The 17,660-nt window shown below is 46.1% G+C and overlaps 2 long non-coding RNA genes across 2 annotated transcripts in view; both read right to left on the reverse strand.

The window, feature by feature from the left end:
- LOC136701763 (uncharacterized) overlaps positions 1 to 250 on the reverse strand; it is a 908-nt gene extending 658 nt beyond the window's left edge. Inside the window, exon 1 of the long non-coding RNA XR_010803858.1 lies at positions 148 to 250. This is a non-coding gene — a long non-coding RNA (uncharacterized lncRNA). The remainder of the gene's footprint in view (positions 1 to 147) is intronic.
- Positions 246 to 11,140, reverse strand: LOC136701764 (uncharacterized). Its single transcript, XR_010803859.1, has 3 exons — positions 10,977 to 11,140; positions 513 to 584; positions 246 to 351 (listed from the first exon to the last, which is right to left on the reverse strand). It is a non-coding gene; the product is annotated as an uncharacterized lncRNA (long non-coding RNA).
- Between the last annotated feature and the right edge of the window lie 6,520 nt (positions 11,141 to 17,660).

Here is a 17,660-nt window from a genome sequence, read left to right on the forward strand (position 1 = left end):
CCAAAAACAGGACCCAGTCTCAAAGCTGCGCCTTTAAAAGCAGATGTAAATAAAGGTGTGTTGTACTGAATCATAAAGGATTAATGCAGTGGAAGTGATTAATGAACACAGGAGTTATTCATTACTGCTGTTGGTCTTCATCCTCACCATGCCACTGTCGTGGGCTCTGAAGTGGGGGTCCGACACCCACTCGTCCTCCTCCTCCTCCTCCCCGCCCTTCCTGTCCATCAACTGGCCCACGCTCCGCCGCAGGTGATTCTGGGAAAGGCCGTGGACTGTCGAAACAGAGACGACCCCCGTCTGACCTTCAGGAAAATCTGCACCGTCCAGCACTTTGGTGTCTGTCACTCCCTGAGGGAACAGAACAGAACTTTCAGGACCAGCACAGTGTGAGATAAAGGTTCTCTGAGGGTTTAATACGTGCCGTATCTAACTTAACCCAGAGCCTTAATTCATAAACGTCAGTAAAAACCCAGTGAATCTGAAGTGTTTAAAGTGTAAGGTGTGTTCACCTCCAGGTGCATGGTGAAGCCTTTCAGTGTGACACTGTTGGGTGAGCTGATCGTGTCCGGCACCGTATCAAACTGGAACATAATCAGACACGTACAGTTTACACGTTAACATCAATCGGACTGATCACTTTTAATTAGGATAACTCCCACTGAGCGATGGATGAAGCGTGGAGCAGTGGAATCTCATCCATAATCCAAGAATTACCAAAGGTCCATCAGAAACACTCTAATCAACAGAATGTGTTTAAGAGCAGAGTCCTGTTTTATATGCACTTCAGGTTCAGTAAAGTCTTATTAGTTTGTGTATTTGTACTTGACTCTGTTTAAGTGATTTATGGTCTACTTCATATCTCATGAAAAACAGACGCTTTCAGGTGTTTTATTAAATCACAATAAAAACATAATATCTCAGAATAATTATTTAATTTAAACTATATCAATTATATTATTCATAATCTTATCATTTATTAAAATAGGACCATTTTATTCATAATTGGAGTTATACTATAATAGAATTTTGGGAGTTGGGCCACGCCCACGCTCCTCCCCCCAGACCTATTTATACCCTTCAACCTCACGTAATCTCCGTGACAATCAAGTCGCTAGTCTTACACTTCCTGCTTGCGTCACTGAGTTGCCTGCTGCTACCATGGATCTCGACCTGCTCGCTTCTGGCCACGATCTCTTTTCTCCTTCCCCTACTCGGTCGCCCAACGCCACCCCTGTCATCAGCACTAAGAGACTGTGTTCGGCAGTCGTCATGCCTGCCTCACCTGCCACTTCAGCTGCTCCAAGCTCCTCCGCACGCTCTCGCCATTCACGCTCCACACTCTCGTGTTCTGCGCGCGGACGCCGCTCCACTCCGATTTCTCCTCCTCCCCAGCGACCTCATCCCCGCGACCAGCTCGCTCGGCAGCCCTCCTTCACCATCGGACGAGTACAGCCCGATCCAGCTTCTCCGTCCATCTCCGACTGGACCGTTGCCGGCCTCCAGAGAGTGCTGCGAGACCACGGTATCCCCTTCGATCGTTCAGCCAACAAGAGGACCCTTTTTTCCCTGTTTTCTGCTTCTACCCCGGAGGTTGGGGTTTTTCCCGCTCAACCTACACCATTGCGCCATGACGTCACTGCACCTGCGACGCGGCGCCGAGGATGCCTCGCGAGGGCCTCCCTCCCCAGCTCAGTGCCCCCTGCTTTTGCCACGGATCTGGCTCCTGTCTGCACTACTGGGCCCGACCCTGCCCCGACTTCCATTTTTTCTCGTTTGTCTCCCCTTTTACGTGCTTCTGATCTTCCTGCTCTCTCTCTCTCCCTGCTACTACTTCTTCCACCTACCCTGTTTTTTCCTTATCATCCCAACCCCTACCCTCATCATCCCAACCTCTACCCTCATCATCCCAACCCCTACCCTTCACGGGCACGCAGTACCCCCTTCTTTATCATAATGATTCTCTCTCCGCAGGTTTTGCAAGTCAACCTCTCGCTCCGGCGCCCCGAGCTCCTGACGCCACATTCTCTCTCTTCACCGTTGCTCCAGCTCCTCCTCCTCCCAATGCTCGTGTCTTCAATCCACCCCTGGTGCAGCCTACCCTTCGTCAGCGGATTCTCCAAGGTGCGGACGTTGACCTGTCCTCTCTATTGCTTCCCTCAGCTTCCTGTCCAGCACCCCACTCCAGTGACGTGGGGGACGTGACCCTCTCATTGAAGACTTCAGAGCACAGAGCTTCCAAGCTTCTCACAAATTCCGAATTCGCACTCGCATTTTCCCTCTATCGTGATGTGGTGTGCTCCTCCTTCCCTGCCCGCAGGCAGGAACTGGACGATTACCTCCCATCATCCTCGACCTCGCAGTCCATTTTGGAGGCTCTGGTTTTTACGACTACCATCAGCTCTTCTCCGCCCGCTTGCAACAGTGGAATATTCCATCCTACTGGGGTGCACTCGACTTGGAACTTTACTGCTGCATTTTTGCTGGCCGAACTGCACTTTCCTGCGGGTTGTGTGGCAACCCTTCTCATCCCACTTCTGCGTGCTTCCAGGTCACCCCAGCGCCCACTCCGGGCCCTAATTTTTCTTTCATCCCTGACCAGGCCCCCAATCAGCATATCACCTGTTCTAGCTCCCGTGATGCCCGCAGTAGACGCTTGTTCTTTCTTAATGGCTCCATGATCGGCAATAATTTTAATTCAGCTGGCTGCTTTGTATCTTCCTGCAGGTTCCTTCATGTATGCACCTACTGCGCTCGGCCAAGCTGCCCCAAGTGGCTGCCTAAGTTCGGTAACAGCTGACTGATCCGTTTTCTCTCCACCCCTGTCAAATTTCCTGAGCTCGCAAGCTGCCTCTCGCGCCACCCTGACCCCGCATTCGTATGTTATCTCCTTGATGGTCTATTGTTTGGTTTCTCCCCAGGTTTGGTGGTTCTGCCCGTTTCCGCGTTCCATGCCTCCAACCTTCTCTCTGCTGAATCAGAGCCTGATGTGGTTTCTTCTCTTCTGGCCAAAGAAGTCTCGGAGGGTTTCATGATGGGCCCCTATTCTTCCCCCCATTTTCTACTTTCCGCATTAACCCCATCGGCATTGCCACTCGAAAATATTCTGGTAAGAAGCGGCTCATCATCGACTTGTCAGCCCCACGCGGTTCTTCTGTGCCCTCAATAAACAGTCTTGTGCCCAGTTCAGAATTTTCCCTCTGCTATGCTTGGGTCGACGATACCATATCACTAATTAAGCTCCTTGGCCGCGGCACTTGGCTGGCTAAAGCGGACGTGGTCTCCGCCTTCAAAATCATTCCCCTCCATCCTGACTTCTGGCACCTGTTTGGGGTGAAATGGCGTGGACAGTTCTACTTCGCAGTTCGACTGACCTTCGGCTGTAAGAGCAGCCCCAAGATTTTTGACACACTCGCCGAGGCTCTTTCATGGATCCTTCTTAACATCTATGATGTCCCGTATGTGGTACACCTCCTGGATGATTTCTTGGTCCTTGACTCGCCATCCTCCCCTCCAACCCACTGCATCACTTCTCTCACTGCTGCTTTCCATCGCCTGGGCATTCCCTTGTCTTCCGAGAAAACTATTGGCCCTGCTACCTCACTTGAGTTCTTGGGCATCTTTCAGGATTCAGTTTCTTTTCGTGCTTCACTCCCACATGACAAGCTGGCCCACATTACTGAATTCCTCTCTGAATTTCTTACTCTTCAACGTGTCACCAAACGTCAGCTCCTCTCCCTTTTGGGGCATCTTAATTTCGCCATGAGTGTTGTCCTACAAGGTCGTTCCTTCATCTCTCATTTGCCTCTCACTAGCCTCTTCAGCCTCTTCTCTCTCTCAGTTAATCTCCCTGGACCAAGCCTGCGCTTCAGAGCTACAATTCTGGTTGCTCCTCCTCCGCAGATTGAATGGCATCTCTTTCTTTTACCATGATGCACTAGCTAACCCAGAGGACATTGATTTGTTCGTCGACGCGGCCACGTCCATGGGGAGTGGAGGTTTTTACAAGGGACACTGGTTCACAGCTTCCGGCCTGATCAATTCAGCCGTCTAGTGCTAGACTGCGGTGACTCCATTGCGCGCCGCAAACTCTTTCCCGCTGTCATTGCTGCAGTTCTTTGGGGACATGAATGGACTGGCCCAGTCATCCTTCTCCATTCAGATAATGAATCTGTCGTTCATATTATTAATAAAGGACGCTCCAGTTCACTCAGTCTCATGCCATTCGTCCGCCGCCTCACTTGGCACTCAGTCGTCCATCAATGTCTATTAAAAGCAGTTTACATTCCTGGTCACATTAACCCTATTGCTGACTCTCTGTCTCGTTTCCAATTTCAGAAGTTCAAGCTATTGGCTCCACAGTCCGACCTGCATCCTACTCCGGTTCCACCATTTTCGGACCTCATCTTCCATCTTCCCACACACTCAGCAATCTGACTCTAAGATCCCAGGATTTAATCCTGAAATCTCTGGCACCATGTCTACCTTGTCTACCTACTGGACGGGATGGCAGTGCTTTCGGCACTTCCATCACATATACTCTATACCGTTCCCTTCTTCTGATCTACACTCTTTCACAGCATTCCTCTCATTCGCTAGCTCTCAATATTCTATCCGTTCATCCATATTAAAAAGCTATGCAGCCGCTATTAATTTCTTTTTCAAACTGATTTACGGCTCTCCCCATCCGTTTACTAATCATCACCAAGTCGCTCTGCTCCTTAAAGGAATAAGAAGAACTGAACTGAATCATCTACCTCAATGCATGCCTATTTCTTCTCACATTCTTTACAGCTGCCTAACTACTTTGCGATCCGTATCACCAACTACCGATGCCACCCTCGAAGCCATGTTCCTTTTAGCATTTTTTGGCTTCCTCCGTTGCTCTGAATTCACAACCCCGTCTTCTGTTCACCATAGTTCTCTCCACCCTTGTTTGTCTGACCTACTCATACTTGATCTAAACACACTCGTCGTTACTATTAAACACAGTAAAACAGATCAATTTCACAATTCTTCTCAAATATTTCTCTTTAAACTCCTCTCCTATGAACCTCTTACACGCTACCTCCAGCTTAGATTATCTCAAGGTGCCTCCCAATATGATCCATTGTTTACAACTGAATCAGGTTCGGTCACCACTCGCCACTGGTTTCAGTCCCACTTACAACGAATCCTTTCACGTAGTAATCTTAACCCATCACATTTTTCCGCTTACTCTTTCAGGATCAGTGCTGCCTCTACAGCTTACCATCAAGGCCTTTCAGATCATACCATTCAGGCACTCGGCTGATGGACCTCCCAAGCACATCATTTATACATACGTACCCATATCCATGATTTTTTCTAAGCTCACCAACGTATTGCTTCCCTGTAACTTTTGGAGGCCTTGTTGCCCCCCCCCCCCCCGTTCCAAACTATATGGCGTGGCCCATACTAGCAAAATATTAGTTAATATAATTTAATATATTCTACAAACCGGATTCTAAAAAAGTTGAGACACTAAAAAATTGTGAATAAAAACTTGCAATGATGTGGAGGTGCCAACATCTAATATTTTATTCAGAATAGAACACAAATCACAGATCAAAAGTTTAAACTGAGAGAATGTATCATTTTAAGGGAACAATATGTTGTTTCAATATTTCATGGCATCAACAAATCCCCAAAAAGTTGGGACAAGGCCATTTTTTACCACTGTGTGGCATTCCCCCTTCTTCTTACAACACTCAACAGACGTCTGGGGACAGAGGAGACCAGTTTCTCAAGTTTAGAAATAGGAATGCTCTCCCATTCATGTCTATTACAGGCCTCTAACTGTTCAATCGTCTTGGGCCTTCTTTGTCGCACCTTCCTCTTTATGATGCACCAAATGTTCTGTATAGGTGAAAGATCTGGACTGCAGGCTGTCATTTCAGTCCCCGGATCCTTCTCCTACGTAGCCATAATGTTGTGATTGCTGCAGAATGTGGTCTGGCATTATTGTGTTGAAAAATGCAGGGTCTTCCCTGAAAGAGATGGCGTCTAGATGAGAGCATATGTTGTTCTAGAACCTGAACATAGTTCTCTGCATTAATGGTGCCTTTCCAGACATGCAAGCTGCCCATGCCACAAGCACTCATGCAACCCCATACCATCAGTGATGCAGGCTTCTGAACGGAGCGTTGATAACAACTTGGGTTATCCTTGTCCTCTCTGGTCCGGATGACATGGCGTCCCAGTGTTCCATAAAGAACTTCAAATCATGACTCATCTGACCACAGAACAGTCTTCCATTTTGTCACACTCCATTTTAAAAGACCCCTGGCTCAGTGCAAACGTCTGAGCTTGTGGAGCTTGCTTAGAAATGCCTTCCTCTTTGCACTGTAGAGTTTCAGCTGGCGACGGCAGATGGCACGGTGGATTGTGTTCACTGACAATGCTTTCTGGAAGTATTCCTGAGCCCATTCTGTTATTTCCTTGACAGTGGCGTTCCTGTTTGAGGTGCAGTGACGTTTAAGGGCCCGGAGATCACGAGCATCCAGTAGAGTTTTACGCCCTTGACCCTTACGCACAGCAATTGTTCCAGTTTCTCTGAATCTCTTGATGATGTTATGCACGGTTGATGATGATAACTTAAAAGTCTTTACTATTTTACGCTGGGTAACACCATTCTGGTATCGCTGCACTATCTTTCTGTGCAACAAAGGTGGAATTGGTGATTCTCTTACCATCTTGGCTTCAGAGAGACACTGACACTCTGAGAAGCACTTTTTATACCCAATCATGTTGTCAATTGACCTAATTAGTGTTAATTGGTCTTCCAGCTGTTCGTTATATGCTCAATTTCCTTTTTCCAGCCACTTATTGCTACTTGTCCCAACTTTTTTGGGATTTGTTGACACTGTGAAATTTTGAATCAACATATTATTCCTTTAAAATGTTACATTTACTCAGATTAAACTTTAGATCTGTCATCTATGTTCTATTATGAATAAAATATTGACATATGCCATCTCCACATCATTGCATTCAGTTTTTATTCACAATTTGTTTAGTGTCCCAACTTTTTTGGAATCCGGTTTGTATGTCCTCAGGTCAAACTCATCTAGTTCTTCTTCTGAATTCAGCAGCACAAACGCCACTAATCAGGAGAGAGCCAGACTTCACTGAGAGAACCTCCTCTGTTCAGCTATTCCTGGACTTCCTGCACTAGAGAGAGAACATCCTGAGAGACTCGAGATTCCATCATTTTTGCCAGGGGTTGTATAATATATTGTACAAACCAAATGGAAACGTTTTGTTTTATTCATGAAAAGTACATTGTTTTCTGTAAACTCCATTATTCAACAATGTCCTACAGATCAATGGACAAATAAATAAGAAAATAAAATAAATAATAAAATAAAATGAATATTAACGCCCAAATAAATAATAAATAGCGTTTGTTAATCATGGGAGCATTTTAATTTCAAAAGAAAATGTCATAGTAATGTGCTATTAAACTCACTTATTGAATCTGCACACTTCGGTTCACCCTTTAATAATTCTCCTCCAGATGTCAGATACAGAGTGTAATGACTAGATCAAACGTCACTTCATAAAACCTGACAGAATATGACAAGCCAAGGGCCAGTGCTCTGGAGGGTGGAGTGTTCGGGGGGGGACAGAGACCATGTGGAGGGTGCAGTGTTAGGGGTGGACAGAGACCGTGTGGAGGGTGCAGTGTTAGGGGTGGACAAAGACCGTGTGGAGGGTGCAGTGTTAGGGGGGGACAGAGACCGTGTGGAGGGTGCAGTGTTCGGGCGGGACAGAGACCGTGTGGAGGGTGCAGTGTTAGGGGTGGACAGAGACCGTGTGGAGGGTGCAGTGTTAGGGGGGGACAGAGACCGTGTGGAGGGTGCAGTGTTCGGGGTGGACAGAGACCGTGTGGAGGGTGCAGTGTTCGGGCGGGACAGAGACCGTGTGGAGGGTGCAGTGTTAGGGGGGGACAGAGACCGTGTGGAGGGTGCAGTGTTCGGGGTGGACAGAGACCGTGTGGAGGGTGCACTGTTAGGGGTGGACAGAGACCGTGTGGAGGGTGCAGTGTTAGGGGGGGACAGAGACCGTGTGGAGGGTGCAGTGTTAGGGGGGGACAGAGACCGTGTGGAGGGTGCAGTGTTAGGGGGTGGGCAGAGACTGTGTGGAGGGTGCAGTGTTAGTGGTAGATGCTCCAGGTCTCTGAGAAGAAAGAGATACTGTTGGGGGCAGGAGGAAAAAACAGAAATTGTAAATAAATAAACAACAACTATTATAATATTACATTCTAATTATACAGACCAATTCACAAATCTATTTTACATTACACATTTAAATAATGGTTTGTCAAAAGTTAGGGTTGGACAGAGACCGTGTGGAGGGTGCAGTGTTCGGGCGGGACAGAGACCGTGTGGAGGGTGCAGTGTTAGGGGTGGACAGAGACCGTGTGGAGGGTGCAGTGTTAGGGGGGGACAGAGAACATGTGGAGGGTGCAGTGTTAGGGGGGGACAGAGACCGTGTGGAGGGTGCAGTGTTAGGGGGGGACAGAGAACATGTGGAGGGTGCAGTGTTAGGGGTGGATAGAGACCGTGTGGAGGGTGCAGTGTTCGGGGTGGACAGAGACCGTGTGGAGGGTGCAGTGTTAGGGGGGGACAGAGACCGTGTGGAGGGTACAGTGTTAGGGGTGGACAGAGACCGTGTGGAGGGTGCAGTGTTAAGGGTGGACAGAGACCGTGTGGAGGGTGCAGTGTTAGGGGTGGACAGAGACCGCGTGGAGGGTGCAGTGTTAGGGGTGGACAGAGACCGTGTGGAGGGTGCAGTGTTAGGGGTGGACAGAGACCGCGTGGAGGGTGCAGTGTTAGGGGGGGACAGAGTTCTTCAGCGAAATACGGTTCTACATAAAACCTTGAACACATTTAAAGAACACTTTGTCTGATTAATGGGTTCATTGTGAAATCGTTCTTCAGATTGATGAAGAATGTGCTATAAAGGGTTTGGGTAAAAGGGTTGTGCTACAGTTATGATATCAAACTTCAAATAGAGGAACTTCCATGATGCTATATACAACCATTTTCAAACAGCCCTATACAGTGCCTTGAGAAAGTATTCGGCCCCTTGAACTTTTCAACCTTTTGCCACATTTCAGGCTTCAAACAAAGATATAAAATTAAATTTTTTTGTGAAGAATCAACAACAAGTGGGACACAATCGTGAAGTGGAATGAAGTTTATTGGATGTGTCAAACGTTTTTAACAAATAAAAAACTGAAAAGTGGGGCGTGCGATATTATTCAGTCCTTTACTTTCAGTGCAGCACTCACTCCAGGAGTTCATTGAGGATCTCTGAATGATCCAGTGTCGTCCCAAACGACTGATGACGATCAATAGAATCCACCTGTGTGTGATCAAGTCTCCGTATAACTGCACCTGCTCTTTGTTTGAAGCCTGAAATGTGGCAAGAGGTTGAAAAGTTCAAGGGGCCGAATACTTTCGCAAGGCACTGTATCTACAGCACACTTGTGTAAAAATGTTTTAATTGTGCAAAGGTTCTTTGTGTGCTCACGGCTCGATGTAGGACTCTTGAAAAGTCATCTTTTTAAGAGTATAGAGGAGAGAAAAGTGGACATTATTGCAAAAACAAATAGGTAGCTTACTAACCCTCCCAGTCAAGACATTCTTTGACTTGTCACACTTAAATGCAGAAGATGTACCTAAAATAACTACTTAAATAAGACATTAAAACACGTATGATGTACTTACATATGGCCTGTGTGTTTGTGAGAGCTTTAGACAATAGGTTCTTCTGGTCCTGAGATACCCACTGCCCTGCTCCTAAAACTACCTATTCACATCATAAAGGGTTTGTTTATGACCTAATTTATTGGATCAGATGTTGAGAACATGGAGAATACTAAAATATCTAGGATATAGGGTATTACAGATCCAGGGCTAGGAACCACTGCTTTAGGAAGACTGCAGAACTGATCAAAATAGACAGGATGCATGTAGAAGATGCATGTTTTAAGAGCTATTTTAATTGTTCTGTTGGAATTCATAGATGTGTTATTACTGTATTACACAGGAATTACTCATATACAGGTATGTCATAAAATAATGTTCAGCAGGTTTCTGATCAATGTTCATGTAAAAGTGGTACACCACAAAAAAAAGTATGGATTTTATAAGAACACAATCAAATATGTCACAATCTTTATATGGAATTGACCATTTTAACCTCCTTGTGCTCATGGGACTGTTTGGAAACACAAGGAGAAAATAAAACCAAACACTGTAGATAATAGACAGCACTGAAAAATGTATGGGAACTAGTTCTTTAAATACTTTTTAAAAACCTTAGAAAAGTTTGAGGGTGCAGTGGATGAATGGACAGTAAACAGCATTTATAAACGAACCCAGTGATTTCACTGTTTCATATGCATTAATGTGTAAATAAATACATAAGAGAATGTATGTATATCAATGATGTTCATTCAAAATAAAGGTTTGGAATATCTCTCCCCAACTCTAGAAATATATGCACTGTGATTGTCTCTTTCTATTGGTGAAGATATCATTGTTAGAATTTGTGTAGACCACATGTATTCTTATTACATTGTTTTGAGAAGCTCTATTTCTCAACATTATCACATATTGTGATTATAATTTCAGAGAGTCCAGTCTCTGTGGAAGAGGACAGGGTCATGAGGCGATCTAAAAAGATGTGTCTTAATAATTGGACTTCAGATTTCTCTACAATAGCCTCTAGTTTTCACGCAGCTCACTTCTGGAATCAAAAAGCTGGGGGCCTGGGCCGACTCCAAAACTAGACGAGCCACACGCAGATAAACACAGTGAAACATTTCCACACATTTCTCACCACTACACTATGATCACACATCACATCATTTGTGGGGATTTACTTTCTTTGAGGTGAGACAAAGGATAAATATGTATTAAAAACAATAAAAAAGTATTACTCACCTTTTAAAAGGCCTGAATATAGGTTCTTGATCGTAGCCAATGTGGCTTTCTCCTGCTCCGTCTCCTGCTTTTGGGGACAAATCATGTCAGCTGTGTACCCTACTGTGTTCTTCTTTCTGCGGCCAATTAGAAGCAATGGATAGTAGCCCAGTGTGTGCCACTTATGAAGCTGAAACAAAGAGCAAATACATCAAATTAATTCATTGCTTGTTTTTATGTGATAGCTCATTAAAAATGATTATCCAACAATAATACCGACTTGGGCAACATTTCTATATCTAAACATTTCATTTTTCAAGGCCTGAGAAAACCTAGTTCATGAGATATCAAACAAATTAACTTTGATTTTATTTTCATACACGTTTTGAATATCTATAAAAACATTCCCAGGTGTCATATATGACATTAGCAAACTACACCAGTGTTTCTCAGATGTAGTCACTGAAGAGCTACACCCACAAACTCACTTAAAAAGGGATTACAGTGAAATCAGTGAAATGGGTCAATTCAGGTTGAAAACAAAGTCATAAACAATTAGTAATAAGTTATGAAAACTAAAAGTAGAAGTACACATTTTAATTATTAATACATCATTTAAATTTGATTCTTCTTATTATCATTAATACATTATTAATACATTATTGTAATTGTATTATTATTAATAATAAACGTCTCAAGCTTTTCTCATCCATAACACAAGTTATGAATATTTCATAAAATTATTATTTGAAACAGATTTAAATATGTTAAAGGTGTTGTCTGGACATTTTAGCCCAGAAGTTCTCAGTGTACTGGAGTACCACTAGACTGCACAATTTGTTATTTTCCTGCTCTAAAAACTCTAAAAACAGTGCAGGCGATAGCTGTGCACATTTGAGCGCACTCAGATTGGTCTGATTTTTTTCTGCGGTTAACCCACTAGTACGACTACAATCTTATTTATAAAAACGTACGTGGGTCTTAAATCTAGGGCTGTGTAACTGGGATATATGAACGGCACTGAGCGGTCTGAAAATGGTTAGGCTACGTGTGCTTTAAAAGCCTGGGTTTGACTTCACTGTGACGTAGTGATCGCTAGCTGCATTCAGATAAACATTTGGTGCAAGAATGTCTGAAAATGTCTAAAAAGTTAATTCAGAGGCACAAACCCGAACATATCGATAAACAGTGTCACAACTAATCCTATGTCTACACTTCACCGAACACTTTTAAAACTAAAACTAAAGGACTATGTAAACTGAACAGCAGGGTCGACGCATTGCGTAGTTTTGACGCGTTGTTGCTCTTAACCATCTTCTCCGCCCATTTATCGTCATATTTGTTTTTTGCTCGTTCCAGTTTTCTTTTGTGTGGCTGCTTGGCTCCACAACACTTGCACGTTTTGGTTGCCGCGTTTATCGTTGTTTCGCAAGCGATGCACTTTTTTAACGTGGAGCCCGGCATCATTAACTGTTAATTAACGCTACCTGGAAAATTCGGTGTGGTGCTACATGCATTGTTGTATATTACCCAAACTAGTACGACTTTCAGCATGTTGAAAGATTAACTATTATTTACTCTTCCAATGTCTAAAATCATGTTTAAAGGTTTGGGATCAACATTTGCCACAAAATATTCACCTACATTGAAAAAGATTTAGAAAATAATTCACAAAAACATCACAGGTTTCACTGGTAGGAAGCTGTACAAAATTAATTTGGCTGCATCCAAAAATAATGTGTTCAAAATATAAATTATTAATATTAAAGGTGACTGCACACATTTGATGGTAATGTAGTTATAAAAAAAAAAAAACTTTAAAAATTCCTCTGTCAAAGCTAAGGTATTCAGGTCTAGCACGGCAAGATTATACAAGCACTCAACAGTTGTCTCTTTTCACGCAGGTGGACTTGTGAGACTGGTGCTACGTTTGTCAAAAAAACAGGTATGTAACAATGTTAGAGTCGCTAAGGGATGAGGGGTGCGGACTGAAGGGGGGCGGACGCAAACGCTTAGAACACAGACTTTATTAAGAAGAACTTCACGAAACAAACACAACTCGACTGGGGCATGAAACGAGCAAGGGAAAGGAGCAAGAGAAACAAACAAGAGAGACGAAGGCGACTACAAAGAACACTACGAAGAACAAGAAGAACAGAGCTAACGACACAAGGCACAATCCAAAGAACAACGCGAACGAAACAAGGAACACTACGAAGCACAATTAACGCGAAGCAAGGAACAATGAACGACACCAGGAAGTGAGGGAAGGGGACTTAAATACAATAACAAACGAGAAACAGCTGAAGACAATAACGAGACAGAGGCAGGACTAAGGTGGGGCTAGGGTGGAACCAGGGCGGAGCTATGAACAACAACAAAACAAAGCCATGTGCTGAGAACAGGAAAACACGAGACGAGACGAGAGTGTGACAGATGCCCCCTCCTGAACGCGCAACTCCCGGGGCGCGTAACCTAGACCCCCCAGAAGCTGGCGCAGGAGGGAGCACGGAAAACAAGGAACTGTATGAGACAGGACTCAGGACAGGACGGGAACAGACACGGGAAATGGAGCTGTGAACAAGGGACTAGACAGTAACGGACGCTGGACAGAACTAGAAACAGGAGACGGGAATCGCGAGAAGACAGGAGACAAGGCAGGAGCAGACACACGTGACTGAACAGGGTGTTGGACATGACTAACAGGGGACTGAACATGAGACAGGACAGAAGGTTGAAACGGGGACTGATGCAGGACAGGGGCAGAGACAGGGGACTGAAACTTGGATTGGACAGGAGATGGGACTTGTGACAGGAAAGGACTAGACTGAAAGGGAGTGATCACATGAGACTGGATGGGAGTGGACAAATGTGACTGGACGGGGTGCTTAACATAGGAAGGGAACAAGGACTGGACATGAGACAGGGCAGAGGGTTGCAAAGGGGACTGGACAGGAGACGGGACAGGTAACTGGGACTGGACTATACTGGAAACGGGAAGAGACACTGGACTGGAACATAGACTGGACGGGTGCTGAGACGGAGGATCTATATTGGGAGTGAACAGGATCAAAGACCGGTGACGAAACAGGGGACAGGACCGAACCAGAGACATTAAACTGGACAGGGGTATGTGACTGGACAGAGGCTTGAAAAGGGGCCTGGACAGGACTAACAGGGGACTGGACAGGACTAGGCAGGGGAACAGGTACCAGGACGTTTACAGGGACAGAGACGAACACCGTGACAGGGACAGGAATCAAAACCGACGCAGACAAGGGTACAGGGACAAGCACAGAGACAGGAACTAGGACAGGGACAGACAGGGGAACCAATATAACATGGGGGTGCCCAGGACTGGCGAATGTCTGTGGGGCAGTCCGAGGAACCAGCCTGGGCACAGTTCTGGGGATCAGCCCCGAAGTCCTTGGGGCCGTCCTACGGGTACGACCGGAAGCGGCCGTAGCCACAGTCTCGGGGGCAGAAACGGCCGTAGAAGCCGCCTTCTCTGGGGCTGGAGCGGCCGAGGAAGCTGCCCTCTCTGGGGCTGGAGCGGCTGGCTGCGCCGCTTTCACGATCAGAGGAGCGGCTGGCTGCGCCGCTTTCACGATCAGAGGAGCGGCTGGCTGCGCCGCTTTCACGATCAGAGGAGCGGCTGGCTGCGCCGCTTTCACGAGCAGAGGAGCGGCTGGCTGCGCCGCTTTCACGAGCAGAGGAGCGGCTGGCTGCGCCGCTTTCACGAGCAGAGGAGCGGCTGGCTGCGCCGCTTTCACGAGGAGAGGAGCGGCTGAGACCTCCAGACGCGCCATGAGGCTTGTAAGCTTCTCTTGGAGGTCAGGAGGGAGTGCAGAGAGGTGCTTGGGAGCAGGGGCCCTTGCGACGCCGTCCACGGAGGCAGGGGACCCTGCAGCGACGCCGTCCACGAAGGCAGGGGACCCTGCAGCGACGCCGTCCACGAAGGCAGGGGACCCTGCAGCGACGCCGTCCACGAAGGCAGGGGAACCTGCAGCGACGACGTCCACGGAGGCAGGGGAACCTGCAGCGACGACGTCCACGGAGGCAGGGGAACCTGCAGCGACGACGTCGACGGAGGCAGGGGAACCTGCAGCGACGACGTCCACGGAGGCAGGGGAACCTGCAGCGACGACGTCCACGGAGGCAGGGGCTTGTGCTGGAGCTTTAGAGGGTTTAGGGGGCTTGACGGGCGCACTCTTGAGATCCCCTAGAGGTGCGCCCCTGTTAGCCTCACCTCCGTAGCTCTGAGGTTGGAGGCTAACAGCCCCTACCCTTAACGCCCCCCCAAAAATTTCCCCGGATCTGAGGGGGTAATCCACCGGCGAGGGGGAAGCTCCAGCACGCTTCCTTCGCCGACTCCTTCGACTCACACTGGCGCGGTTACTCGATTCACAAGTCGACTCCTCCGGTAGGGGGTAAGGAACTGCGCCAGGCATGAGCTGGAGCCGGCTACTCCATTCCACAGCCCTCTCAAACAAAGTCTTAGCTCTAGCTGCGTCCTTTTGTGGGTCGTTCATTCTGTTAGGGTCGCTAAGGGATGAGGGGTGCGGACTGAAGGGGGGCGGACGCAAACGCTTAGAACACAGACTTTATTAAGAAGAACTTCACGAAACAAACACAACTCGACTGGGGCATGAAACGAGCAAGGGAAAGGAGCAAGAGAAACGAACAAGAGAGACGAAGGTGACTACAAAGAACACTACGAAGAACAAGAAGAACAGAGCTAACGACACAAGGCACAATCCAAAAAACAACGCGAACGAAACAAGGAACACTACGAAGCACAATTAACGCGAAGCAAGGAACAATGAACGACACCAGGAAGTGAGGGAAGGGGACTTAAATACAATAACAAATGAGAAACAGCTGAAGACAATAACGAGACAGAGGCAGGACTAAGGTGGGGCTAGGGTGGAACCAGGGCGGAGCTATGAACAACAACAAAACAAAGCCATGTGCTGAGAACAGGAAAACACGAGACGAGACGAGAGTGTGACAAACAAACAATCAAATATTCCTTAAATGACTGCACCAACAGATGAAATATAACCAATGTATGTTCTGTCTCACTGTGTAGTGTGTCTCACTGAAAACCTTCTTATTGGACAATTAAGAGAAGAGCAATAGAATGGGTCGAGAGGGACATAGAATCAGTTCAGGGAACAGGGTCGGGGCTGAACACAGATTTATTGAAAGAAAATGCCTGGGGTGAAAATGGCAATGATGATGGCAATGTTTTCATGGACTGCCAAAGTAGTGTGTGTGACAATGACTTTGGTTCCTGCAGCAATGATCTGGCTGGTGTCGATTCAGGGTCTGACACAGAAACGGAATGTGACTTGCGTGAAGGACTTGCAGAATGGGCGACTGAGTACCACATCACACACAATGCAGTTAATGCACTGCTACATGTTCTTGGAAAGCATCATCAAACCAAGAGATGCTAGGACACTGTTGGGTACAGTGAGAACCAGTGATTCTGCAATTCAGAGGAGAGCTGGTGGTCAGTGCTATTACTTTGGTGTGTGAACAGATCAATAACACACACTTTACAAAAGTACAAAAGTTTATTGCTGAACAACAAACAGTTAAAACTTCAAGTCAACATTGATGGGCTGCCACTTTTCAAGAGTTCTTCAACACAGCTATGGCCTATTCTTGGAAGTGTTGTCAATTTACCGCACCATGAGCCTGTCACAATAGCACTGTTTTGTGGTGCAAGAAAGACTGATTCACCAGGCGAGTTTCTTGATGACTTTGCCTCAGAGATAGTTGAGCTGGAAGATGGTTTTGACTTTGAGGAAGTCAGGCTAACGTTAAAGCTCGCCTCAATGGTTTGCGATGCCCCAGCACGTGCTTTTGTTAAGTGTGTGAAAGGTCACGCTGGGTACCATGGGTGTGAGAAATGCACACAGGAGGGAGTATAAACTGACAATAGAATGACATATCCAAGAAAGGACATGCCACTCAGAACTGATGAAAGTTTCAAAAACAAGACAGATTCAGATCACCACCATGTCATTTCACCTTTAGAAAAGACATCTTTGGGATTGGTCTCAGGGTTCCCTCTTGATTATATGCACCTTGTGTGCCTAGGTGTCATGCGGTGACTTCTTTACCTCTGGCTGAAGTTGGGTCCTCTCACTTGTAGGCGACCTGGTTTTCAGCAAAATCTTTCAACAGAAAGTCTGCCCCCACTTGGAGGAGAAAGAAGTGGGTGTTTGGTATGCTTGGTGTAAAGAGGGAACAGCGCCGTACAGTCTTGCGCCTTGTGAAGAGAAGATCATGGCATCATCTTGTTCCTATAGTTGTTAAACATGTGCATCCAGGTACTACACTGATCAGTGATGAATGAAGAGCGTACAGACGTGCTTTGACGGATTTGGGCTACACACATTTTAGCGTTAATCACTCCCACACTGTAAAAAGTGGGACTGGGTAAATTAATATTTAGTTAAAAACTAATAGTAACTTGCACTTAATAAAAAGACTTCATGTAGTTTGAAATAAAACTGAGCTAAATTCAACAAATTTGAACAAAGTATTAATTGCAATTTACACAGTTTTGGCTAAATAAAATTAGCTGGGATATGCTGAATAGAATTTATTCATATTTTATGAGTAACACCAAAGATCCAGAAAATGCAATAGATTTTACTCATTGGGAGGTCTTTAATTTTAATCATACAC

The sequence above is a fragment of the Hoplias malabaricus genome, chromosome 7, assembly GCF_029633855.1.
Source record: "Hoplias malabaricus isolate fHopMal1 chromosome 7, fHopMal1.hap1, whole genome shotgun sequence".
In the NCBI taxonomy this organism is placed as follows: Eukaryota; Metazoa; Chordata; class Actinopteri; order Characiformes; family Erythrinidae; genus Hoplias; species Hoplias malabaricus.